This window comes from Rousettus aegyptiacus, unplaced genomic scaffold (genome assembly GCF_014176215.1).
Source record: "Rousettus aegyptiacus isolate mRouAeg1 unplaced genomic scaffold, mRouAeg1.p scaffold_m13_p_13, whole genome shotgun sequence".
NCBI lineage: Eukaryota > Metazoa > Chordata > Mammalia > Chiroptera > Pteropodidae > Rousettus > Rousettus aegyptiacus.
Window position 1 is genome coordinate 29,625,112 of NW_023416288.1, and position 26,781 is coordinate 29,651,892.

Sequence of the window (26,781 nt, forward strand, 5' to 3'; positions counted from 1 at the left end):
TAAAGTTAAAGAATGCCTGGGATGTTGCAGAAACATTATAGAGGCTGCTAGACAGAAGGAATCGAGGGAAGGAAGCATACTAGAAGATGAGGTTGGTATGGTGTTATGGGGCAGGGCTGTGTCACATAGGGCCTTTTCAACCATTTATGATCATTGGCTTTTACTTCGAGTAAGGTGGGGATCCAATGGAGCCTTTTGAAGATTTATTTACTGTTAAAAAGAATCCCTTTGGCTAGTGTGTTGACAATAAATTCTATAGGAACAAAAAGGAGATAGGGAGACCTATTAGCAGCTTTTACAGTAAACTAGATTGGTAGCGGTTGCTCTGTGGTATGGTGGTTATATTGGGAATATATTGTGAAAAAAAATTCAACAAGATGTGCTCATGGTTTGGGGGAAGAGTGAGAAATAAATCAAGGGTGATCCCAAGATTTTGGTCTGAGCAACTGGAAAGAAAATGTGATAAGTTGAAACGAGAGATAGCCCAGGAAAAGCAGATTTGGGGGAACATGAATATCTTTAATATATTTATTAGACAGTCAAGTAGAGACCCTGAGTATGTTTCTATCTCTCTCAGGGTAAAAGTCATCATTATGTCTTAAAAGGCACTGTTTTACATGATGCAATATTTTCCCACCCCAATACCTATGAGAACTCATCTCTTATTATTTTCCTCCTTCTTCACTCTGCTTTGGCTATGCTGGTTTCTTTGCTGCTCCTCAAACATGTAGACACATTATCTGCCTCAGGGTATTTGTTTTTCTATTGCCACCGATCGCAATACTCTTTTCTCAGATATTCACATAGCTTATTCCATCTCTTCCTTCAGGTCCCTGGATAATGCCAGCTTATCAGAGAAGTACTCCCTGAGCACCCTACATAAACTGGTACCAACCCTTCTCTGTCCTGTACTCCTAACCCTCTTACTTCACTTTATCTCCCTACATCATATGCAAAGCACCTGACATGGTATATATTTACTTCTTCACTTGTTTACTTTCAGTTTCCCTCATTACGATATGAACTTCAAGGGGTAACTATGGAAGTGCAGTGCTTGGATTTCTCTTTCAATTGTAAAGATTGAAGTTAGCCAACAGGCTCCCACTGCAGTGCCTTAGGGATACCCCGCAGCATTTAAGCTGAGCTCATACTCTTTCTGGTCAGCCCTAGCACAAAAGAAATTCTAGGGTCTGGCCATTTCTACCCAATGTGGGACTTCTCAATAGATACTATTTGCTCCATAACTCTGTATTACGCTTGCTGAGCTTTTATTCAGCTCTGTATCATAGTTCAAGGTTCTTCCTTTGCAGTCCTCACTCTTCCTCTCTTTCTTCTTCTTTTTTTTATAGATGTCAGATCAGTATTATGGCTCAAGCTCTTCCCAGCTCAATTCTGTTTTTTTTTCCCCTTTATCTTTCATAGGAGTTACCATCCTCCTTGCCCAAGAAACAAATACAACTACAACAAACCACCATCTTCCACTTCTAACCTGATATCAGTATCTCCTTTCTGGAGAGTCTGAAGTTACTTAGTTTCTACTAGAAGTATTCTAAACAAGTGGTAAGTTGGTTTGGAATTGGGTGACTTGCCATCTTGGGTGGTATGTGGGACACAGATAGTTCCTGGTACAAAGTGGTGGTCCATTTGCTAAAACTTTTACTGCTGGTGACTAAGGATGATGTTCTAGTGAACAGGATTATCCTGGATGGTATAATGATGTAGGCTTTTGAAAGTATGAAGGATGCAATGCATTTAAAGATAATGACTAGCTGTTAATAAGTTACAATGGTGTTGTAGTGAAGAAAGAATATTTTAAAAATTTCAATTAGTTTAAAAATAATTTAAAATGATGTGTGAAGGCAAGAAGTTCTAAACTCCATCAGTGGAAGAGTAGAAAAATCTAGAAACCAAATTTAAGACTCAAAACTTAGAACTGTTGAGCTCCAAAGACAGCATAGGTATTGTTGAATTACAAGGTTTGGTGCCATGTGGACACTATGGAGCCCTCAGGGATCAGCAGATAAGAGGAGTCACCATCCTCTGATGAACAGGAGGAAAATGTGTGGATTCAGGTGATCTACTTTGGCACCTCTTGGCATTTCTTTGTCTAATTATGAGTAAGGAGGATATGGTTGCCAGATAAAGACTCCTGGAAAGAAGATTTGAGTTACATCATTAGATAAATCTCCAAGATCAGCAGAGCTGATAGCTGAGGGAGGGAGGATTTTAGAATGGAGGTGGAAAAGGACGAAAAGAGTACCAGTTACAATCATAAGAAGAACTGCAATGATAGAGCTATAAGTTGGTTCCATTAATCTCTCTCTTCTAAATTTCTGCTCAAGAAGAGGCTATGTAGCACTCTGGAGGAATCACCACTCAACACCTGTATGGAGAGGCGAATCCATATGCACAAAGAGTAAACTGTGGCATCTATAAAGGTGTACTGCCAGATCTCCTTTTTAGAAAGAACTTTTTCACCTGGAGGAGTACAATTAGTTGACAGTCTCCCTTTTGCACTGTTATTCCCCATTGTGTGGGCGGAGACACTGTTGCATCTGCATCACAGTCCAATGCTTTCTCTGCCTAGTTTTGTTTCTTCGCTTTCCTTTCACAGTTATATCTGTGTCACAGCAGAAAGCTTTCTAGCCCAGTTCTGCTTCCTCCCTCTATACCTTTCATAGGTATTACACCACACTCTTCCACCCTACACGCAGACATCAACCTCTTTTATTCCTAACTGGGTCTCAGTGTCTGCTTCTTGAGGGACCCAAAATGACCCACTCCATGAAGGCAGGATTTTATCTTTATAATTCTCAGCTGAATCCATAGTGCCTTGAATAGTATCTTCCAAGATGTAGTCATTAAATAAATAGATTTTTAAAGTTGTAATCAGAATTATGCATAATAATTATTTCCTTTCACTTTAGACTGTGAGCTCCTTCAGGACAGTATAATAATAATAATTAATAATAATAATAATAATAAACAATAATAATAACAAAAATGTTATTGCATACTTGTATGTATTAAGTGCTATACATATTTCATTTAATACCACAACCTTATGCAGAAGATTCTCTCATTTTCCTCTTTTCCAAATGAGTCTCAAAATGATAAAGTTCACAAATGTGTAAGTGCTCACATCAGGATTCAAATGTAAGTTAGAGTCCAGGGGTTTGATTATGAAGTTACAATGCTTCCTACTAGCTCAAGTTTTAATCTTTCTGATACTAGCACCTAGCAGAGTCCAACACTATATTTCTTCAATAATTTTCAAAGTTTTTCTATGAAATTTATACCTTCATTATTATTTGTATTTTGTTTGGAAGCTTTTTATTCTATTTTTCTTCAATGAAGTATATTGTATTGGGTTCACTAGGTATTTTCATTAAATAAGTTTAAGTAAGGATACCAAGGGTATCATTTAGATTTATTTATGTTCTATAGTCTATATTATCTTCTAAATTTAAGTGATTTACTTAAGCTTAAAAATGCTGGCTGTATCAGAACTAACAACTTTGAAGTGAAAGACTTCCTGACCATTTTTCTGCTTCTTGACTCACCAACGTACATTGGGCAGGGTTTCTTAGTTCTCCTGCCATGGTCTTTAGCCTCTTTGTGGTTCCTTATAGCTATCATTTGAGGATTACAGAATCTCCATATTGGCTAGTATCATGGATGGAGAAAGCCATTACTGTCATTATGTCTGTGGGTCCTGAAAGATGATGACCGCCAGAGTACTCTCTCAAGTGTTGTCGTATGCCAACAGAACTTCTAATTTTTAAAATCAATTTCCTCTCATCTCATCCAAGTGGCAATAATGTCATATCAGTCATCTTATTTGGCAAAGTGGTTTCTTACACACTTTTGTTATCCTCTTCCCTGACCTCTATCAATACACTCCCTCAGGATTTCACATAATTCTCAAATCTAAATTTGAATCTACCCTGCCTCTGTCTTTTTGAGCCACAATGGTTCTCCCACGTGCCGTTACCTTAAAGCACCTTTAAAAGTAAGTTGCCATACCCTCCAGTGGCTAGACCAACAGAAATATTCTCAAGTCTCTTTATATTTTATCCCACAAAGCTATGCAGTCTCAGTTTATCTTTCCATCTCTCCAGGCTTCGAAACCTAGTCTTTGTTACTGCTACCTGCATTTACAATTATGTACCATGGATTTAATCAGTTGACTTTGAAGTGACTGTTATCTCCAGACTGGTTTTCTTTGGTCCCAATCCACTAGGAAGAATATGAAAAATTTCTTTCAGTTCATTACCAGGTAAATGATAATACACTAAACATATTAAAGATAGCAGAGATGATTAGACAGTATATTTAAAATTTAAGATTCTAGAGGAAAAAAAAAAGAGGGTCGAGTGGTTTTTAAAGTTTCTGACAAGTGGTCTGTACTTAATAGGTAAAACAAGACTTGCAAGATTTTTGTTGTTGTTCTAACTCTAGCTCACAGTCTGGTGACTTTGACCTTGTTTGGATATCAGGTTTTAACTCGGCGGCTATGGAAACCAAAAACTGTGCAGGGAATGTATGAGCTGGTTCAGTGCTGCCTTTGGAATTAATAAAGTAAACAACACTGAAAACAATACCATAATGTTGTTAGCCGTTGTCAATTTGCTTTCTTTCATCTGAGCAGAAACATCCCAAACATAGCAATATTATAATGGAGCGGGCCCCCGAGGCATTCATTACTTTTTCAGGATCCATACTGTACCTGTTCTCCTTCCCCGTTTTGCTCTCCTCTTAATATACTTTTATTCATTGACTCTCAGATCTCGTAATAATCTCCCTTACTACGAGGCTGTGGGCTCTCCAAGACTGGTACTATAATATTAACATTAAAAAGGGACACCTGGAGGTCGCGGCCCCAAGGCTATTTGCAGACCTGCAGCTGGAGTAGGTAGGCCCGCGCATGCTCTGTTTCGCTGATGACTGAGCAGAACGCGCATCGCGGGAAGAGCTCCTAGTCCACCCGGTGCTGCTCCTGCCGGACAGGTAGGCCAGGTCTAGGGAGTTGGGGCACAGCGCGGGCCACAGATCCTTCAGGCTGGCTGCCAGCTGACCTGGATGGGCCTCTAATGCCCATCTTGAGGATGGAAGACAGGGGCGCCCTAATTCCTTTGTCACTAGGCTCGTTCTAGGGCGCCGAGTGGCTCACTGACCGGGTCGCCACAGGCCAGCCCATGGTTTGGGCTGAGGTCATGGGCATGGCTTTGAGGGCTGTAGTGCCAGGACTGAGACGGGTCAGGGACTCATGGGTACGGCAGGGGCCTCGTTAGCTGAGCCTGCTCCGGGCGTGGCGGGGCGGCATCTCGGTGTCTACCATGCAGGTGCTGGGCCGGGTAGGTAGCAGGGGCGTGGGGAACTCGAGTTGGTCATCAGGTAGGTCGCGGCGAGGGACTGTATGTCCTTTGTGTCTTCGGCCGAGTCCACTGTGCACTGGGTGGCAGGGAGGGGGTCTGAGGCTGACCGCCATGGCGGGTGTTTTTCCCGCCAGCTCCCCTCTCCCAGAGGTCTCCTTCCCGCTCACGCGACCGGGGACTGCTGTCATTGGACTGCCTGGGGACGCAGATGCTGGCGCCATAGTCAGGGCCTTGACCACACTAGGCAGAGGTCTACGTCGTGCACCTAGGCTAAGCACCGCACCCGAGGGCTGAGGGCCACTTCCAGGGGCAGTGCAGCGGGAGGCTCAGGCCAGCCTCGCTGGCGGTGATGGTGGTGGTGGTGGTCGGTGTCATCACCTTCTGGAAGGAGATGGACAGGGACTAACATCTCAGTGACTGTGGGGAGCGCACCTCCGCAGGTAGCCAGTGCGTGGTCTATGTATTAGGCCCTGTGCGTGTGCTCTTTCTTTATTGCTTACCTGTCTCCCTTCTCCTAATCCATGATATGCATCTGTTCCAGACCAAGTATTTCTCTTAGTATGTCTCAGTCCAGATAGGATATTTTCTTGCATTTAAATGATCGGTTTTACTTTTCGTCGTAAATACCAGAGGGAGAAATTCTTTTTCCGATAGGATATGGCTATGGTTAATACTTAAGTCAAGCAGTGGATTAGTTATATTACCTCAGTAACACGTTGGCCTGGAATGTTCCATTTCAGGGTTCTCTAAGAAGAGCAGGTTGACTTTGAAGAATCCAGGACTCATTGTGGGATGAAGTTTAACATTTACATCCTAAAATATGCCATCTTTAGGATCTAAGTTTATTTAAAGTTATAAAGAATTAAAGTTCATAGTGTGTTACTACAGTTGCGAAAAAATTATCTGAGGCTTTTTGTAGTAACAGTAATTTCAAAGAAAACACTGGCCTTTAGGAAGGACACAAGGCCTCTCCATAGCCTTCCTCTTGTTTCATTCCCAAGGAGGAGACATTCTGGTGTAGATTCTAGGACTTTTATTGGATTGCAGTCCTAGCACTAGAGCTTGCACAGGTGGAGCTTCTGCTTATCTAGGTATTTCCATCTTTTCTTATTGGAAGTTATGAGAGTGCTGGGACCCTCACATATCCACCTGCTCTCTGATTTCACTTTCTGTCTCTCTGGGTTTCTTTTTCCTTGTAATTGGGGGTGTGTACTTTAGACAGGCCTTAATAAACAGAGATTGGAAAAACACGAAGCTTGCTTTTGAATGTAGGACAGTGATTCTCATTTGATCTGTTTCACCTATTTCAGAATGATCTTCTAGCTAAAGGGCTGATTTTTGGACCCATCCTAGATTTTGGTATCAGAATATCTGGTAGACAAAGGTTTCTCTGTCTGGGATAGTTTTATGTGCGTGAAAGATTTTGGTTCATGGGTTAAGTCTAAAGAGGTTCTCAGTCCTGGCTGCATGTTAGAATTACCTGTGAATTGAAAACTATTGATAGTGGATTAATATTACAGAAAAATTGAATCAACAGTTAAACTGAATTCCCCAAGTGATTCTAAGTGCAGTTACAGTTGAAATTTATGGAGTAGAAAAGCCATGTTGCTTGAATTGTGGAATCTTATTTTGGCTTTGTTTTCTTTCTGACCGCATGGTATGTGGTTTAATCAGTTAGAGTCCTATAAAATTTGTTCAGTCAACACTTCCAACAAGAAGAAAGATGAGCCATATTTACAGTCAATAATAACACAACTAGAATATTTGTTTTGAGCTATTAGCCTGTGAAACATTTTCAGGGCTAAACAATAGGTTTATAACAAACAATCATCTACAAAAAAGGCAGAACTGAGAACTGAGGTTGTTCTAATGAGTGACCGAATATATTGTGAAGCTTTAAAACTAGATAGAGGTTTCTGTTCTAATTTTAATCCCTATTTTCGCAAATTACCACAATTTTGTATTGCTTTGATTCAATATCTGCAATTATCTTCAACTGTCCTGGACACTCATCTTTATTTATTTAAATCCATGGACCATATTATTTTTAACCTAAAGAACTTCTCTGACATTCCGCCACATAAAACTTTCAATTTGTTCAATATTCAGTGTTGTTATTCATATAACATGAAATCCTTTGAGTACTATTAAAGACCCTCCAAACTCCCCGTATCTTCTAACCCACCATTAAACCTCGCATTCTCTCTCAACCATGTCAGGAGTATGCTTTCTTGTTCCTGGTTATTTGCCTTTGGTCATGGTACACCCTAAACCTCTCATCCTACACCTCTGACTTGCATTATGTCATGCATCTGCCCCAAACGTTTCACATTTCCTAACTGTTCTTTTAATATCTTACCCTATTGTAATGCATTTTTTTAATCTGCAGCTAAAAGCTATTTTTTTAAAAGTACAAATCTAGTCACAACTATTCTGCTTACAGCCTCTCAGTGATTTCAGTCATTCTTAGGATGGAATTAGAAATTCATGATTTCGAGATCTTCAGTAATCCGATCTCTGTCAACCTTTCCAGACTCATCTCTCACCTTTTCTCTCTGTTCTAGACATGCTTGGGCTCCTTGAATTCCAGGGATAGGCCCTAGTTACTCTCTGGGCCTTCTGACGTGGGGCATGCTTCATACCTGTGGTACCACATCCTTCTTGTTTTTTCACCCCCAGTTCCCCAGGTAGACAAAAAATACAGAGATTGGGTAGTTACTGCTCCTTTAAAAAATAATAGCGAGTTTCCACTTTTGGGCAAGGTGGAGCTATAAGGACTGAATTGACCCTGCTGTGTGAAACAAAGAAAAAAATGGATAAAATATGTCAAGAACAACTTGTGTGTTAAGATTTTCAAACAATCCTCAGAATCTTTCTATGTCACACAACCTGTAACTTTGGGCACCTAACAAATTGCCATGCATTTCTTCGGTTGAAACCATATCAGTAAATTTAATTTTATGTATATTGAGACAAAATCAGATGTTTCTCAAAATGAATCTGAGGCTTAAATATAAAACCTAAAACTATAAGTCTTCTATAAAAAATAAGAGAACATCTTTGTGATTTTGAGTTATGCAAAGATTTCTGAGATATAACTTAAAAAACTAAAAATAGCAAATTGATAATCTGAACATCATCAAAATTAAATCTCGATCATCAGAAGACACTGTTAAAAGAAAGAAAAGACAAGTCATAGACTAGGTGAAACTAATTGCAAGTTGCATATCTGATCACATAGAAAGTGTATTTAGAATATATTAAAAAATACTTCTGAAACTTGATTGTAATAAAACAAACCACTCAATAAAAAGCTGGGCAAAGTTTTGGACAAAAACTTTATCAAAGAAAATATATTCATGACAATAAACCCATGAAAAGAGGCTCAATCCCATTCGTCAATAGGGAAATACACATTAAAAACCACAATACGATACTACTGCATGCTATCAGAATGGATAAATTAAAAAGACCAACAATACTAGTCTTTTTGATGAGTATGCGGAGAAACTGGAATGTTTATACTCTGCTAGTTGGAATTTACTTTGAAAAGCAATTCAGGAGCTTTTAAGAAAGTTAAGCATACTCTTAACATATGATGTGGCCAATTACTCTTAGGTATTTACCCAAGAGAAATGAAAGCATACATGTTATACATGAATGTTCATAGCAGCTTTACTTTCATGGTCCCAAACTGGAAACAATTTAAAAGTCCATACACAGATAAATGAATAAATGAGCAGAGGTGTATCTAAACAATGGAATAGTACTCAGTATTAAAAAGGAACGAACTATTGGTACACACTACAGCATGGATAAATCTTAATGATTATGCCCAGTTAAAGAAGACAGAACAAAAGGGATTCCATTTACATAAAATTCTAGAAAATGCGAACTAATCTGTAATAACCAGAAGCAGATCTGTGGTTGCCAGTAAATGAGGGGATGTGGTTAGGCGGGAGGAATTACAAAAGGACTTGAGGAAACTTGGTGGTGATAGATACACTCATTATTTTGATTGTAGTTATAGTTTTACAGATGTATACCTGTCAGAATTTCTCAAATTACATTTAAATAACTGCAGCTTGTGATGTGTCAATTACATATTTAAATAAAGCTGCTTTGGCGGGGGAAGTGGAGGGTAAGAGAAAGCATATGTCTCTAATAGGCAATGCTTCCCTTGAGCTACTTTTCTAGCTTTCTTGAGTTGCTGAGAGGTGCAGTTACTTAGTAGAATGTGGTGCACAGCCAAGAATGAGAATCACAAACCAAGGGATTTGAAGAATGCGGCTTCTAGTGGCTTGAAAACAGATCTGGGTTCTTGAGGTATAGGTCTGGGAATTCCCAAAACCTTAAAAGTTGTTATCAGCTTAGAATTCTGGTTCACGGTCCAATTATGCATTTCTTGAATTCAGTCTCCCAGTTTTGTGCCACTGGCAATTGAGTGAAATTGCTTTGTACACTATTTTTTATATTACCTATATAACAATACAGGTAGAGTGTGTGGAATCCAATTTATAATTATTTTCATTGATTTTAGTAATTCTGGAAAAGGACTTCATAACTTTAAATTAGCTTTTTAGTGGATCACACAGACTGATCATACTTTTAAAAATGTCTTTTGATTCCTTTTATCATCAGTATGTAACCTAACACAATTGTCATCCTACACTTTGATGAAATTTAATGTGATTCTATTATTTTGGAAGCTTGGAAAGCCTCTCTATGTGGTAAGCAATTAAATGTAGGACCAATGGTTTTAGTAAATAGACTAAAAAATATGAAAACCACATAACCCACATAGTTATATAATACTAAACAAACTTTCTTAAACATATTTTTAGGGCTATATTCAGTCCAAAAAACGTGGAATCAGCAGTTTTTGCATGGATTATTTTTTTTGATGGCCTAATATTCTGGTCCTCGCATGACTGAAATTATAGTTGGAATGCTTCGGAATTTACATTACCATAAAATTGCCTTCCTTTGCCATTCAGTCAGTATTATTTTCGATTAATATGATGGTCTTTAATCTACCTCATGTAGGAAAGATTATTCAGTTATTATGTTGAAAAATATCCAAATAATTTCATTTTTTAAGACCACATAAAATACAATTAATTAGGACTTTCTTGACTAAGAAGTAGAATTAGATGTTTCCCATCAAATGTGAAATCTATATTTTTATAATGTTGCTCATATAGAAAGTATTAGATATTATCTTCTTAGCAGTCAATAATGAGATTCTGTTTAACTTTTAACAATTTGGTGGACAGTGCTTGATAAGCTATAATAATTAGTCCTTTTTTTAAGGATTATAATAAATTTCTAAATAGTTTGTTTATATCTGAATATTGTTGCTTACCTAAATTCACATTATAAGGTTAATTATGGTTTAATTTTATGGTTTAACTTAGGCTTATTTTTGCTACTTGAGACTTGTACTAGTAGTTTCTAAGAAGTAAACTAATAAGCTATGTTTTTTAGGTATTCATATTTTGACCATGGCTTATTTGTACAAATTGGTGTCATTTTCAACATCACTTTGGCCTTTTCCAAACATCTATTTTGTATAAAACTTAGCTTGCCAGTTTTATTCCTATTTTTTTCTTCTTGGTGATATCTTCCTCTTTCTCTTTATTCTTCTTTTCAGTTGAGGTGTGGGACTTGAACTGCCTTTCAGTGGGATAAATAACCTCTCAGGTAAGACTTTCTCCAACAAAATCTTTAAATCTTACTAGGTAGAGTCATATCTCAGTATCATTTTGAAGTTCCAATTTAAGCACTTCATCTATCTCTTGAAGCTTGAAATATTTCCAATTCTTAATTTTATTTAAATATAATTAAAATATTTTAGTCATTGTTTGCAAGAGTTTCTACCACTTGTTCTCACCCTGCCTTCTTTAGTTCTATGCTTTAGAACAACACTAACTACTATAAATAGTATAATGTAAACCACATATGTAATTAAAACAATTTTGTACCTCTATCCTATAATAGTTCGTCTAATTAGGAGACAGAATCACATAGTCATTTAAACAGGGGAAGTTTAATATAAAAAATTTTGAAACTAAGAAAAGATTGTAACTATTAGCTCTAAAGAAAGCTCTAAAAGGTACCCTGGTGCCGAGAGACACAACTCATAGCAGAGTAACCCAGGAAGGCAGCCCTATCCCAAGGCTGAGATTCACATGCTCTGTGGTTTTAGCCCTCTGGAGGGCCGAGAAGTTTTCTGGATTGCCTGGGCTAGAGATGGTTCATAGTCACTGAGCAGCAAGAAACAAACCTTGGGAGTGTGATCGAACAGGGGAGGTGCTCTGAAAGAGCTGGGACACTTCTTTGGGTATGAGACCTGCCACATATAGTCTGTAAGGGCTATGGAAGGGGAATGTGACCCCTGGGCCTGTGGCGAGGCTGCGAGGTTGCTAAGGGACCGTGTACTCACTTTGGGTATCTGGTGAGGGCAGAGCACCATCAGATTCCTCAGACAGTCATACTGCTGGTGATCATGCAGACAGAGTAGGATAAACACCAAAAGCTCAGCGGCCAGAATTAAGAAAAGGAGACTTTCATCTTGCAGTATTCCTCTAACACCCTTAACTAACAAAGCTTGAAAACATGTGGATTATGCTTTGAGACTCTAGTCTGTTTTTATAGCAGGTACTGAAGAGTGAATGTGATATTGCAAAATTGAAAATTAATTCTAAGATTATCAACAAAGCGTTCTTCAAAATTTTTATAGATTTACAGCCAGTTTACATAATGCTGTCAAAAACAATTAAAATCTTCTGCCTATAGATGTATATTAGAAAAGTGTATGAAAACATTGGTATTGATAGTAAAGTTTCAGTTTTAACATAAATTCTCATACCTGTCTAACCATGCTATATGTAAGTTTTTCCTTTTTTGGTGATTCAGCTTTTAGCTCATTCATATGCAGTGTGTTATGGATTATAATTTGATAAGCAAGAAACCCACCAGGATTTTAAAGAAATTATACTAACTTGAACTTAAGGAACAGGATCATTTTATAATGAAAAGAAGCCTCTGGCTCTTCAAGCTTCTGCAGATGTGAAGCAGACAAAGAAAGTTCTTCAGGTCTAAACAGGCAGGAAGACAGAGCTGGGAATCATGGTAGATTGCTCTTAGGCAACTGGTCTGGCTTTCATCAAAGAATTAGAGATGAGTGTTTAATGTGTTTAGTTCTAAATTGTAATAGATCTGTGACTGTTACATGCCTTACTCCCTTTTGATCCCAAGTTTGTTTATTGTGGTGAAATACACATAACATTTACCATCTTAACCAGTTTTAAGTGGTGTTAAATGCAATCATATTGTTGCGCAACAGTCACCACTATCCATCTCCAGAACTTTTTTCATCTGTGCCCATTAAACAGTAACTTTCCATTCACTCCTCCCTCCAGTTCATGGCAGCCACCATTCTGCTTTGTGTCTCTTTGATTTTGACTACTCTAAGTACTTCACGTAAGTGGAATCATACAGTATTTTTCTTTTGTGACTGGATTATTTCACTTAATTATCTCAAGTTTCTCACTTTGTAGTATGTGTCAGAATTTTCATCCTGTTTAAGACTGACTAATATTCCATCATATGTATATACCGCATTTTATCCATTTATTGATGTATACTTGGGTTGCTTTCATGTGTAAGCTATGAACATGGATGTGTGAATATATTCTCAAGACCTTGCTTTCAGTTCTTTTGGGCACATACTCAGAAGTGGAATTGCTGGATCTTATACTTTTTGAGGAACCACAGACTGTTTTCCATAGCAGCTATACTATTTACCATTTCTTGCAACAGCAGACAAGGGTTCCAGTTTTTCTACATCCTTGTCAACACTTTTTATATTCTGTTCTTTGATAGCTGTCATCCTAAGGTGTGCGAGGTGCTTTCTCATTGTAGTTTTGATTTGTATTTCCCTAATGATTAGTGAATTGAGAAGCTTTTTATATGTTTATTGACCATTTGTATATCTTCTTTAGGGAAGTGTTTATTCAAGTCCTTTGCCTATTTTTGAATCAGGCTTATTGAGTTTTAGAAATTCTCTATAAATTCTGGATATTAATCATATATATGATTTGCAAATACTTTATCCCATTCTGTGGATTTGCTTTCTAATCTGCTAACAGTGTCTTTGCTATACATAGATTTTTAATTTTCATGAACTTTAATTTTTCTGTTTTTTCTTTTGTTGCTTGTGTCTTTGGTGTCATATCCAAGAAATCATTAGCAAATGCAATGCCATGAAGCTTTTCCTGTTTTCTTCTAAAAGTTTTGTAGGGCAGGGGCTTGCAACAATAGGGGGAGGTACAACAAATATGGCCACCCACCTTTTTGTCTGCATCTCCCTGACTAGAAGCAGCAATCAATGATGAGAGCACAGATCCCTGATATTTGGAGGACACGGTCCTTTTTACCCACTGTGGCTCCTACAAACTATGCAAGCTGTTCCTGGAAAGCCTACATGGCTGCCTGCTGGAACTCAGGAGTAAGGATGGGTAGCTGCTACCTCCCTAAGAGTTAAAATTGATTATATTAGCTACAACTTCTCTTCTATATTGTCTCCTAGAAGCTGCAAGCCTTCAACAGACTTCAGAGTTCCAAAATAGTTGTATCAAGTAATTCTGCTAGTGAAGTTGTTTGTCTAGATGGGGAGATGGATGCCCACTTTCTACTGCACCATCTTTTTAGTCTTCTCTGAATCAATATGTCTTTTCAATCAGTCTCTTGAAGTGTTTGGACATAGGCCAACATTTAAAATATGCTTTAAAGAGCACAAGTTAAATTAACTCGAACTGGAAAGGTATGAATAAATCATGGAACTCTAGAAGGCCTTTTTGATTCCCTATTAAATATTATTATTTTAATATGACTGATTTTTATATAAAATTATGTTCTAATAGATTTTTGTCCAATAGACAGTCAATCAATAACTAGTTGTATTTATCAGTCTTTAGAATGAAATCTGTAAAATCTAGTCATTTATAAACTTATAATTGATGATGGTAATTGGATCATAATTTATTTTATTTGGCAAAGAGGACCAAGTCATACATAAATACCCAGTTTATAGCAAATCATTGTCATTGGTCTATGCCAAGCTGCTCTGTTTGTTTATTTTAAAAAAGTTAATCCCACTTTAGTGGCAATTTCTCTCTTATACCCTCACCCTTTTGAGCAACCTTAGGGTATGTTTGAGGTATATCTTTCTGTTTGTGTTTGTCCTTGTGAAAACTTATGTATTGTATAGATATTTAGTTTCATAAATAGAACTAATTTTGTTTCTCGTTTTTTTTCTATTTAGCATTGTTTTCAAGATCTGTTACTTTTTATATCTATTCAATAATTTCCCTGTTATCATGCGTATCATAGTGTATCATGCTGTAGTGTATAGTATGCATATACATACGTTGTTTTCTTTCTCAATGGTAGACTAAGAGATCTAGTTCTTGTCATCACAAACAATCCTTGTACAATTTCCCTGTAGACTGTGTCATAAATTTTATTCAGCACAAAACAGTGTTGTTAATGCTGCATTTGGGATGGTGTTCATTCATATATGTAACTTTAAAGACTCATATCCTATGTTTCTCTTTGGGAATTTAAATTAAAGGCCCTAGGAAGAAACCTTTTAATCCCAAATTAAGGGACCACCGATTTTCCCACAGACTTACTAATGAAGTGAATCAGGCTATTATGGTGTGGTCTAATCTCTGTGACTATCAAGTATTGTTTAAATAGTCATTAAAAAATACTTCTGGAAAGAAAAATTCTCCCATGGAAGTGTGTGAAAATTGTTGCTATCATTATAAAGTCATTTGAAAGAGCATACTATTTACTATGCAGTTTATCATAAGTTCTTTAAAAAATAATTTTAAGTACTATGAAAGAATTGCCATTTTCTTCCCTATAATCTCGAATGTTGGCATCTTTACCAGTTTATCTGGGCTGAGTTGAAGTTATTTATAAATAACACCATCCATCAAATTTTCAGACTAGTGGCTAACATAAATGAGTACATTTGGACCACTAGTCCACATTATATACTAGTTTTAGGCTAATTAAAACTTAAAATTCTAATAGAATATAAATTACTTCCTTTCTATGAATAATGATTAAGCATATTAAATTTCACTACTTTTTTACTTCTTTTAGAAATTTGGTAAATGAAAACAATTTTTTTCAAAATAAGATTTGCTATTAAGGCTTTATTTACAGCCAGGAGCTTAGAATATATATTAAAGGTGGTTACAGGTTATTTGACCTTTCTCCCATGAGATCTCCTGCCCACCTCTGGAATCTAAGTGAGCTCTGTGACTACTTTGATCAATAGAATATGACAGTGTGACCTTGTATCCGTTTCCAAGCCTAGCTTTTAAGAAAAAGCCAGTTTCCAATTATAACCTTGGAATGCTCATTCTGAGGGCACCCAGTATCCATGGAAGAAAACTGAGTATGCTAAAACCATGCTACAAAGAAGCCTAGGCTAGCCACATGGAGAGAGCCAGATGGATGTGTAATTATCCCCTAGCAGTTCCAGACTCCAAACTTCAGCTGAGCTCAGTCAACCCACAGAACAACATAAAATAATTGTTTTAAACCATTAAGTTTTGGGTGTGATTAATATGCAGCATTAGACAACAGGAATATCTGATCTCCAAATTGTTGGTCAGGCTAGTGGGATATTATGGTAATTGTGCTAAAGTAAAATGGTCAGTGGGATCATGTGTGCTCTCTTTTTACTAAAATACGTAATTTCTATCTATGGTAACTAGGACAAGAAGCAAGAGACGATGAGTAGTTTCTGAATGTTTAAGCATTGGACCGAATTTGAAATTTATGTTATAGTGATCTATTGTGCAAAGACCAGAAAGAAGACAAATGTGTTTGCAGTTGCAGATAAATTTGATGAGCTTGAAAATTATTCATTTCATATAGTGTTAAAAAGTATATCTCTCAGGAATTCTTTCATCATCCCCTCCAAACCTCCTGCCCCTAGGGAAAATTCAGCATTTTTCTGTGGAATTGCATAGATTTGGGAAGTTTTGTTTTGTGAGATGACTCTTTATTCATTTCTCTATTTAGGACCGTGTGTGTATTATCAGAATATTTGAAAAATTTCCGTTGCCTATTTGTATATTTTCAAATGCTTTATCTTTTAGTCTTGAGTCTGTACTTATCAGATGTGTGATCTACCTAGATCCCTGACCCTCAATATCTTAATCTTTAGAATGAAGATAATGACTTTAATCAGTTTATAAGTCTTAATTGTGAAGGACAAATGGGGGAATTCATGGGAAATTCAGGAGAGTGCCTGGGAGATAGTAGATGCTCAACAAAGTTTATTATTACTATTAATATTAGTATTATCACAATATAAATAATAACTATAGAAATAAAAGGCTAGAGCAAGAGATTGTTTAGAAAGAGATTAAGTCCATAGTTTCTTCATTTTCAAGTGAAGAGTCCGGTGGAATTCCAGTCCTTCCTCATTGCTATTTGCAATTCTCCTAAATATTTAAAAATATATATATTTTCTTGAGTAAGTAGTAAATATTTGGATGCCAGGGTAAAGTGTTCCCTGTATCTTTCTTTCATTTTAAATAGATTAAGTCTACATTTTGGAGGATTGTATGCCTTGCAGTCTGGACAGGGAGTGGAGGACTTTGCAGTTCCCCACAGGCCTCAGATGATACTTAAAAACTTTCTTGCCTAGGATTGAACCGATTAATGAATAGTGCAGGTTGAGCTGAGATGACATTCCTTTCCTGGGGTAGTGGAGATGAGATATAAAATTCTTCATGATCTAGAGTTTTTTTTGTTTTTTGTTTTTTTAACGTCTTGTATGTTAACTGTCCCCATTGCTTGTGTTGGAGTCCTTGTTTTCTGTGTGTGCTTACATAAACTTGCTTTACTTTGTCACCTCTTGAAAGTCACACATTTTTACCTTCTGCCTAGATCACTCACTCTGGTTCTCTGTCTAATGCCTAATGTTTGTTTTTCTGGTCTCAGAGTTGAAATCACTCTGGGAGTCCACTCAGATATCAACAGTTAGGTATCTCCTTCCTTAATATTTCTGTGGCTAACCTGAATTTTGCTTAATTTAACATCTACTCCACTCCTGAGAAAATTTCGTGTATTTGTCTGTCTCTTCCAATAGATTATAAGCTCCTTGAAGGAGGGGACTGCTTTGTTTTCACTGGTGCGGACATCACTTGGCGAATAAAAGGTGCTCAGTAAATATTTGTTGAATTAACGAATAAAGGGTCAAAATCAGAGGGTCAACTCCTTTGAGGTCTGTTCAGAAGAAAAAGAGAATACAGCCATGGAAATTATGACCTGTGGTTTCAGCTCTCCCTTGTCCAACTAACTTTTGGAACTAGTTGAGTTTTAGAACTTTTCATTCTTCCCATTTACTTTTGCATTTTTTTTCTATATTTACCTAATTTATATCATATATTATTTAGGATCCTGGGCTACTTCTTTGTTAAATAAAACATTGAGCTCTTTTTACTTTTTAACTCAAAAGATTGAATTTGTTTTTGCAGTAATAGTGGTGCTGATTTCCATTGCAAGCATGGATGTTCCCTTAACACACATTAAGACTATATCACACTCTATAGTATTCCAAAAAGGAAGGTGAACTGTTTTCAAAGGTAATAAATAGCTTTAACAACAAAGGATGTAAACACCTCATGAAACAAAAAGTCTCTAGTCATATGAATGACTTGTGGCTGAATATTTCAACAGGATCAACCTTTGTTTCTTTGATCTTTAGGTTTTTACTTTTGAATGTCCACACCTGGCATCTGCAGTAAAATACACAGCATCTGGATTACAGAATGCAAATAACATCCATTCAGACAAACCTTCAAGAATAGCTGCTTTGGTATCTGCATCATGCATTGGAAATAAATTGAGTTGGACTGCAGTAGAAACTATGCGATTTTGGGGGTCAACCATAATGTTTTTTTTAGATGGACCTATTGTTGCCTCCCTTTTTGATATTGAATGGGATTTTTTTTTTTTTTACTATTATCAATATCATTTTAATTCTAATATTAATGTAGCCTATTTAGTGCAAATGACTAGTGTTGCTTCTTAGGTTTCTGTGTACTTTTCTGCTTTAACACATTTCTAAAACTCAAGAGAGAATTATTTATTAGCAAAATACTTAAACATTTCCCTTATGTTACTGTCTTCAAGTTTCAGGAACTTTTGAAAAATGTTAAAATTTTAAACAAGCCAATTTTTCAGTTACATACCATCATGATTTCTTTTTTCCTCAAAATTTTTATTGAAGCGGGGTTAGGAAAAGTGCAAGGATTGGCAAAAACAGAGGAAGGCAACTATTAATTGTTGTGTTTGATTGAGTAATGTACCTTACAGGCAAAATGTTTCTGGGACAGCTCAGCTTTTATGGTAAATAGACAACTACATGACTTAGTGCTTCAAGAAAACTGGTAGATCATGTCCTCTTTAAGGGGATAATTAAACTTGCTTTTAGGTATAATAAAAGTGATACTAGGTTACTCAAGAAACTTATGGTAGTAGCTTTAAGGTCTTTTTTACTGAAAGCTGTTTGGTCAGTATACATGTGTTTCTGAGTGATGCAGTTGAGTATTTTATTTTGAGTATAAGCTGGTTATTTTGTAAAGAAGGTATGTTAAAATGTTGTATTCAAAATGGAGAAAATTACGTAGAATTAAAATCCATTCAGACTATGTTTTAGGTCTTGTTAATTTTCCCCCATCCCTATTCATCTAAATATCCAGATGTTTGATGTTACATGTGATTGTATGAAAGCTCTGATCTGAAATCCTATGGCTTACTGGATTACCCTTTACCCACATGGTTTAAATTAATAATAAAAAAATGATCCAGGGCAATCTTGCAACAAAAGAACAAGACTTTATTGTATAACAGAATTGCAGATGTGGAAAGGTGCTCATAATAAAGACAGAATATTTCTGTTTCACAGAGCATCTGGAATGCCACAGGATCTCTAAGTTATCAGGAGCTAATGTTAGACAGCCTTGGTTGGTGATTAATTTAATATTCAGAGAAACTTTTTTAAAGCCTTGTGCCATTCATCATCATAATGTCATTTTTGCAATCCTAAAATGATTTACAAAGTCAACTCTCCCCCCCTAATTTCTAAAACAATATTAAGACATCAAAAAGTTTCAGATACAAACTTCAAAGGGCAGCCAAATCAGAGATTTCTGGCTAAGACAGTTTAGATCATTTAATATCCTTCGGTTTTCCTAGGATTAAATTACAGCCTATAGAATTCCTGGAATCTGGCTAAGGAAGTATTATATAATATAGCATGGCAATTTTGGGGAGGCCGGCAAAAGACTAAGAGTAGGAGATGGCATCTTTTAAATTTATCAACCTTTCAGTGAATGCTCGTGTAATATTAGAGGTATGAGAAGTTATCCCAGTGTGGATACCAAGCTCCGATAACCAGAGAAATGTTTGCATATAAGCTCAGGGCGACATTCATTTAGAGACACTTCCTTTCTTCTTGTAGTCATCACATTATAGCGAAGCTTAGATTCATGGCTCATGAATGAATATCTGAGGCCTGAACTGATAACAGGAACTCATTCTGGCACAGCCACAAAGGCAATGCTTCCAGTCATTGTGGTTTTCTGGGGACAACAATGAGTGCTGGCTTGCTTGGGCAGCGCCGTGACGTGGTATGGAAGAATCACACCACACATCATTCTGTCTGCAGGAACAATCCTGTATGTAACCACCGGTCTCTGAGGAAATTTAGCATTTTCTGAAAGAAACACATTCAGCTTGAAGTTGAGCTGGTAAAAGAAAAGGTCTGTGAAACAAATGTTAGTGCTCTGACTAAACCAAAATACAAGTGATCGTTACAGGAAATGACCTGTTGCAGAGGACTTTCCACCCTAAACATACACATGCCACCAGAAAGGTGAGCGTGTCACCGGTTGTGATGTGCATAAAAGCAAATTCCGTCACTCTTAAGATAATATATGCTTTTTAAACAAGATTTTGGTGACCTCAGGCTGTACTCTTGATCTGATAATCAGGTGCTTTTATGCTTTAAACTGGCAACAGATTGTACAAATGAAATGCATTGAATTTTTTATGATGTAGAGAGATCAACAACAACAAAAACAATAGAAATTACAGAAAACATAGAAAAACTACTTTTTTACAATTTAAAATTTGGTTTAAAAATTTAAATATATATCCACTATTCCTAACATCAGTCTTTTATGTGTGTGTGTGTGTGTGTGTGTGTATGAGAGCATTAGCCACAAGAGCTTGATGTAAAGTGATTAAAGTGTGAGATCTGTTGAAACATTCAATGCTCCTAAACCATAGTCTCAGAAAACCAGAGTTCGCTTTGTAGATGCATTTCAATTTGGCATAACTAAATAGATCCAAATCCTTATTAGTTCAAGCTGCATTTATACTTTTCCTAACATGTGTTGATTCTCCCAGTTTATTTTATTTTCACTTTACATTTTAAATTTAGATATGCTATTCCATCCAAATGTGGCGAATCTATATTATTTTTAAAAGGTTGAAAACAACTGTTTGCTTTATAGCATAAAGTTTAGCATGGATTGCCCTATGTCATATTTTGGGGTTCATTTTCTCTCTTGGATCCTTCCATGTATTTACTCAGAATTTCTTTGCGTGTGAGATGTCTAAAAGGAAGCCGTAACTGCACATTCCAAATTGCAGTAGACGTGACCATTGTATAGCATCACTTTTCATTTTCTTTCCGTACGATTTCTTTGTCTATCCTCATTTTAAAAATAAATGAAAGTTGGTAAAAAGGAAATAGGTAAAGGATGAAAGCACCAGTAAGACTAGAAGGTAGGATAGAGAAAAAGATATCGAAATAGGGTTAAAAGATTCGATAGGGTTAAAAGAGAGCTGTGATTGGAGCCAATTATGTGCTTTGCTTAAAAACATTAAAATTATGATAATAGAATAATGGTAGATAAGAGAAGATGAGTATGTATAAAATGGGGGTGGCTTCAGGAGTTCATCGATGATTAAATGTTACTCTTTTGCCTTTAGGTTGACAGTCCTCCCGCCAGTTTCTTATGTCTTTGCCAGAATCTATTTTTTAAATTAGATTTTCTCTCTGTCGAGGTCACAGACTAACACTTAACAGGGACCAAGCAAGCAGGTAGATAAAAAGATAAATGTATCCCGTTGGGGATTATATATTTTTAAACAAGATTTTAGAAATCTTGGATTTGGAAAGCACGCATTCTTTCTGAGGTACAGCTGGTACCTCAGCTCCATCCGCCTGCTGCTGTGAGGGAATGTGAGGTCTGTGTAGCCATAGCTAACTCCTAACCACATCAATGAGGAAACAAAAATTTTATTTTCCTACTATTAAAAAAGTGCAGTAGAAAAAGTCAAAAGCAAATATAAAATCTTAGTATTATGTAATTTATTCCAGATACCATCAAATCAAGGGAAACTTAATTAAATCACATAGTAACATCATAATTCTGCACTTGGATGTTGAGAGTACATAGTAAAATACACTTTTTTTTTTTTTCTGTGAAAATAAAAAACCTACATAGAATGGAGAACTATATAAGGTCTTGGATATACAGAAGGGAAAAATTAAGGCCTTGTATGTTCTTGAGTCTATCAGTTCTTCTCACTTTGTCAGTTTTTTTCTTTTTAGGATTAGCTTTCGCACACAACTGAGGGACATTAGAACACACATTGCACATGACCAATAGCTCTTCCACTGTCTGATTTTTAAAAAATTTCATACATACTTTTAAAGTAAAAGGCTACTGATTCCAGTGATTACATTAAGGTGTTTTGAAGGTACTGCTATTAAGTCCTCTGAGCTTACACAAGTTCTCCTATTGACATATATTGTCAGGTGTCTGCATTCTGTAGATTATATTTCTCAGAACTGAATATTCATTGACAAGAATATGTGTGCCAAATGCAAGTATTTGATTTAAAGGTAGGCCTTAGCAAGATTTGTTGTGTTTATTATGTCATAGATTGCTGTTGCTGTATTACGTGTGAGATGGTTTGGGGACATACCTTTTAAAAACCAATTAGGAGCTCCTTGATAAAGGACCCTGACAGAGGCAGGTATTCAGCTCGTATGTTTGTTGCAAATAACTTGGACCCAATGAATCACACAGTCTCTAATACAGGCGGTCTCTACATTGTTTTAGGTTAGACTACTTTTTTTCCAATGACAACTGGACCATTTCTTTTTTCAAATAAATAAAAGTATTTTAGGAACAAAGGAAAATTGATGATGTGAAATGTGGAAAAACCATAACAAAGAATTACCTTTTATATTAAATATGTCTCTTTATAATTCTACATCAAATACTAATTTTAAATAGCGCCCCAATGTACAGTAAATTTATAGCTTTAGCAAAATCGGTTTTAGGGTTTTCAAGGAACAGGAGTGAAATTCGTTTATACCTCTGTGCCCTTTTTGTTAAACATAAAGATAGAGAGGTATATATGAATTAGTACAAATTACTCAGAAGCTAGTAAGTCTTTAATTAAAATAAATAACTCTAACGAGGCTAAATCAGGGGTCCCAAGCCCTGGGCCATGGACCGGGACTGATCAGTGGCCTGTTAGGAACTGGGCTGCACAGCAGGAGGTGAACGGAGGGTGAGAGAGCAAAGCTTCATTTATTTTTGCAGCCGCTCCCCAGCGCTATCATCACTGCCTCAGCTCCGCCTCAGATCAGCAGGTATTCGATTCTCATAGGAGCACTGGTCCCTGGTGCCAAAGAAGATGCAGACTGCTGGGCTAAATGACTTTAGGGATACTTAGACTCCCCAGTCACTATTCACAAGAGAAAATATAGATATTGGTATATTAATTCCCTCTGAAGACATGTGATATCCAAGATATACTGTACTGTGTTCTGTTTTTCTCGACAGCATTACAAGTCTATTTGCAAATTTTGTTTTATTACTACAGGGGACCTAAGAGAAATGGCAGCAGCGTAGCCCTTGTGAATCACACTGATTTTAGGCAGGTCCAAACTGATGGGGTTGCCTTCTAGGCAGAGCCTGCTGGAGTCAGTAGTCTCCTCATCTTTTAGAGTTTTTGGTGGGCCTTCCTTTGCAGTAGGGCCTTTTACTTTTTAAGAGTAGTGGTCTTCCGTCCCTTCCAAGTGGCTTGGTGGTCAATGATTACTTGAAGAGTGCATCCGTCAAGTCTAGAAAATACTTTAATGATTTCAGAAATCATAACCATGGAGTTTTCACTTTATTCTTTGACAAATTAAAGAGTTCCTATGTAGAATTTATATTTCTTGAAAGGCAGTATGTCCTAGACATGAAAATCTCTAATGTCTACTGCCAATGATTTTTGAAAACAAAATTTATATTCTAATTAAGTCCTTGTTTGGGAAAATTAGAATTTTTGTTTTCGTTTTTGTTTTATGTCAACATATGCTTAGATGTGCTAGGTGGCATTGTGTACTAAGTGATATCAAATTTAGTATTTTATTATTCATCTACTTCGGTTGGCCAAATTTGTGTGTGTGTGTACATACATATATATGTAATAGAAATATATATGGATTTTTTTCTACAAAAAATATTTTTTATTTTTTATATTTTATTTGTTGTAAATAATGTTTTCAAGATATATATTTTTTTATTGTACAGCCTACCTTAGGTCTACTAGAAAGTGCTTCCAATAGGTTCTATATAGTCTTCTGATAAAATTGAAAAATAGAATGTAATTAAAGGTAATAGCACCAAGCTGTGTTCCATGAGTATTTCTGCTAAGGAGGAAAATGAAAGAATTTTTTCCAGCAAAGTGATATGGTAGGTAGGTGTTCAGTGGGTGATAAACTGTTGTTGAGGAGGAATCGTGCATTAGGATAGAAAGATAAAAAGGAAGTGGACAAAAAATCTACATTTATCCTTGACGGATACTAGTCACACTGTATCCCTTTCTTAATTTATTTAAAACTATTTATTAAGTGCTTCCTGTGTTTGAGGCATGGCACTGTCTGGTCAACAACAGTCACTTCTTCCTTCATAAACTTGATTGAATTTGAGGCCCAGTCATGCCTTGCCTTTCTATTTGATTTTCCTCGTTTTCATGTTATGTTGACATAGTACTGCTTTTATTGTTTCACTCTGCGTTCCATGGTGATCATTAAGAAATTATGCAAAAATCTTATGCAGTGGTGGGAGAACAGGTACACAAGTCTCCCTCTAAGCTCTCTGGAGGTTAGGAAGATTGCCTTACAGGTAGATCTGAGGAATAGCAGTATGTCAGCATACTACATTTGCATAGTTTTAGATAAAGTGGCAAATGAGATATAGCGGTGTAAGCACTGACTTGGAAATCAGGATTCCAGTGCTATATAGAAGTGGATGTTATCACTCTGCGGTATTGAAAAAGTCTGTACTATTTTCTAGCCTCACTTCTAGCCTCTGTAGAATAAAAGAATTTAATAAATGGTCACTAGAGTCCTTTCCATTGTAAAATTAACTACTATTTTGAGAGTACGACTTCAGTTATGGAGTTGAACATCTGTTAACTATTCATTGGTGGATCAGGATCTTATTTAAGTTAATTTATAAAATGTGAATTAATAGTATTAGAGAGGACTCCCAAAGGTTATCCGTTTAATTCATTTTTAAGAATCCTGGAATCACCAAGCAGTATGACTACTGAAAATTTCAAGACTCATTAGTAGAATGCACATGTATTTTTAAACACCATTAAAAAAATATGTAACCATCCTCATTATATCTCAGTTTCTATGAGAAACAAACATTCCTGCAGTCATTTTAACTCACTTCATTGTTTTAAATTTTTTAAAATAGAAGAGTTATACATTATTTTTTTTCATATAACAACTGTTTATTATTACAACTATTGTCAAGTTCTGTGAAGTCACACCTTTGATTCTCTCTTCTCTACAATAAATAATCTTCTTAAAAATTTCATTTGCCAATTTCAGGGATTTTCTGTGAAGCTAAATGATCCAAAATAGATGTTTTGAGTAATTGTTACTCAGTGAACTTCACTGTATCACAGGGCATAAAACAGAAATATGATCTCCTTAATCTTGGTTCTATTTTCTACATGTTCCATAACTTCCTCCATCAATACAACCAAAGCAGCTGAAAGTTAGAAAACTGTGGTACTTGTCTTCAAATCCCTTTGCACTTAGGTAGTGGGTGTGAAAACAGAAATGTAAGAAACAGAACATGTGTGATATATGAATCAAAGTGTAGAGGCTATTTGGTGTGAAACAATGTGATCCTTGTAGCTCCTGCTAATGCATCATTCGGCAAATGCCTGAAGAAGACAGTTTTCAATGGCAAAAACAGTCTCCTGGAAATAGACCCTTCATTCAGTCCTTTGCATGAAATTTTACTGGACGAAAACAATGGAAAATCTTTATCTTATGAACTTAAAATAGGTGTCTGTCATTGGATACATAACAAATACATGGAAATGAATTGATTCACATCATTACTTGGTTTCTGCAAAACTAACTCCTCCATTTCCGTTAAAATTCTTCACAAGTCAAGGTATCATATGTAGCACATGGAAACAAATAAATATGGCTAAGGCATATTTTCTAAAGGGAATACCTTAACTGGTTTTGCTGACCTAAGGCTCCAAAATATGATTATAGTAATTAGGCAGAATTCACACAACCCTAGGCATCTAAATATAAATATTTGGAAGAATTCTTTAATCCAGAACTTTATGAAGGTGGTATACATAATATTTGTGAATGACCAAATTATAATATATATATAATATAGATTTCTTGTCTGTTAGCCTAAATATTATTATATAACTATTTACAGAGGAAATGTTGCAGACCTCAAGGCATTTTATTTAGGAGCTGGTGGAAATGAATCTGGGTAAGACAGTATAGATAAGAGAATTGTTCACTTCTGGTCTTACACAGGTTTTCATAATCTTTCTGTTTGTCCCAGGTTTGCTCATCTTGTGCTCTTGTGTGCCTCATTTTTTTTCTTTGTTTCAGTGACTGCTTCTATTTGTAGAAAATTCTTTCTCTTCTACTACAACTGCTCTAAGTTCTCTAAACATTGATTAATACCATTAGTGCAGAAGGTTTTTGTTTGTTTGTTTTTGTCCCCCTCAAGAAATTCTGCAGAACCCCTTGAGTCATTTGTAACTCCAGCATTAACCTCCCTTCGTAGTTCAGAACTGTGGTCAACTTTCTCCCCAGAGAGTCAGCATTCTCTGGTCATCTACCTCTGTGGTGATTAGAAAGAATCGGGTCAGAATGTCCTAATTCTCTTGATTGCGGCCAGCATTGAAAACGCATCCTCCTTTGGATGGCTTCGTGACACAAATATTATAA

At 36.3% G+C, this 26,781-nt stretch overlaps 1 long non-coding RNA gene across 1 annotated transcript in view; it reads left to right on the forward strand.

Annotated features, from left to right (window-relative positions):
• The window catches only part of LOC107507991, a 112,598-nt gene that overhangs the window by 33,598 nt on the left and 52,219 nt on the right, over positions 1-26,781 (forward strand). The window contains exons 4-5 of the long non-coding RNA XR_004953922.1: positions 1,423-1,560; positions 11,032-11,081. This is a non-coding gene — a long non-coding RNA (uncharacterized LOC107507991). The remainder of the gene's footprint in view (positions 1-1,422; positions 1,561-11,031; positions 11,082-26,781) is intronic.